Here is a 1912-nt window from a genome sequence, read left to right on the forward strand (position 1 = left end):
ATCAATAAATTAATTGTTTGCCCCTGCTGTTATTCAAAAAGAAAAAATCAACTCTTCATTTAAGCTAGCAATGTTTACAGGTCTACCAGAGGGTCATGTACCAAAACATTCTATCTAGGCTGTGAGATGCTTCTTACTGACCACTGCTCTAGGGGAGCTGCTGGCATTTTTCCTATGTCCTCTTAGCTGCTGTTGCTTTTATTTGTCTGTGACAGACAGTAAAGGACCCTCTAGGATCCTGTTATAGACACAACCTCAATCATAGCACGGATGTCCTCTGCAATCAAAAAAAAGGCAAGTGAAAACAAGTTTCCATCAGATTTGTATGCATTTCAACACAAGTTTTCCAGAGATTCTTCCTTCAGGGAAACATTTACAAAAGCTCCAGATCGCTGATGCTGCCCACAATAAATGTAAATTCTCCATATTTTTCCATTTACTAAATCATGTATCTTCAGTTTGAATAATCAAGATATCCAGTTCTGGAAAAACAAGTGGTCTGTTTGTGTCAGCTCATTAATTCCGGATTTATTTATTTACACATAAACTAAAAAGGCCCTGCTCTTTTCTGGCTGCAACTATGGAGGGTGCAGAAGAGAAGAAAAACAAGGTTCCTGCCATGCCAGAAATGAAACTGTCAGTCACTCACTCATGTCTGACTCTTTGTGACCCCATGGACTGTCGCCCGCCAGGCTCTTCTGTCCATGGCATTCTCCAGGCAAGAATACTGGAGTGGAGGTGCCATTCCCTTCTCCAGGAGATCTTCCTGACCCAGAGATCAGATCCAGGTCTCCTGCCTTGCAGGCAGATTCTTTACTGTCTGAGCCACCAGGGCCAGAAACCCTTAAGAAAAAGCAAAAGAATTTTGCAGAGCTTAAGATCAAGTACCTGAGAAAGAAGTTTGCCCAAAAAAATGCTTCAACAGGCAAGGACGAATCTTATCTATGAAACAGCTGAGCACAATCACAAGGAATACAGGCAGATATACAGAAATGAAATCCAAATGGCTAGGATGGCAGGAAAAGCTGGCAATTTCTATGTACCTGTGGAACCCAAATGGGCGTCTGTCATCAGGGTCAGAGTTATTAGTGGTGTGAGCCCAGAGGATCAAAAGGTGTTGCAGCTTATTAGCATTTGTCAGATCTTCAACAGCACCTTTGTAAAGTTCAACAAGGTTTCAAACAACATGCTGAGAATTGTGGGACCATACACTGCATGGGGATATCCAAACCTGAAGTCTGTAAATGAACTGATCTGTAAGTGTTGTTATGACCAAATCAATATGAAGTGAATTGCCATGATAGATAACATGCTGATTGCTTGATCTCTAGGCAAGTATGGCATGAGGATCTGATTCATGAGATCCTTACTCTTGAAAAATGTTTCAAAGAAACAAACAACTTCCTGTGGCCCTTCAAATTGTCTTTTCTAGGAGATGGAATGAAGAAAAAGATTATGTGATTTCTTGAAGGTGGAGATGCTGGCAACAGGGACAAGCTGATCAACAGGCTTATTAGAGGAATGAACTAAGTTATCTAACCATGATTATTTTTGTATCTGGTCAGTTAATACACAGTGAATGCTTTCAAATTGAACTGTAAAAAAATACAAAGGCCTCCTCATTCTGTGGTCAGCGCAATGAACAGAAGGAATTAGGGTGGGTTTCTTGGTATAGAAGCCACACACTAGTCTGCTGTGTAAAATCAGGGCAAGTTACAGCACCTCTGCGTTCCAGTTTCTTCATTTGCTAAGTCAATACAATCATGCTAGATTATACTTGGAGAACTGATCTTTGATCCAATTAAGAAAAGATCCCTCCAAAGCAAACTGTGGCAATATTTGTTTACGTCCTGGCAATGTTTCAAAAGAGATTCTTTTGAAGAGAAAAGCAACAAGTATGAGGAACTTGGAT

General features: G+C 40.5%; 1 pseudogene; it reads left to right on the forward strand.

Annotated features, from left to right (window-relative positions):
- The first annotated feature begins 898 nt into the window (after positions 1 to 898).
- LOC112586649 lies at positions 899 to 1530 on the forward strand (annotated as a pseudogene).
- Positions 1531 to 1912: the final 382 nt, after the last annotated feature.

This window comes from Bubalus bubalis, chromosome 8 (assembly GCF_019923935.1).
Source record: "Bubalus bubalis isolate 160015118507 breed Murrah chromosome 8, NDDB_SH_1, whole genome shotgun sequence".
Classification (NCBI taxonomy): domain Eukaryota; kingdom Metazoa; phylum Chordata; class Mammalia; order Artiodactyla; family Bovidae; genus Bubalus; species Bubalus bubalis.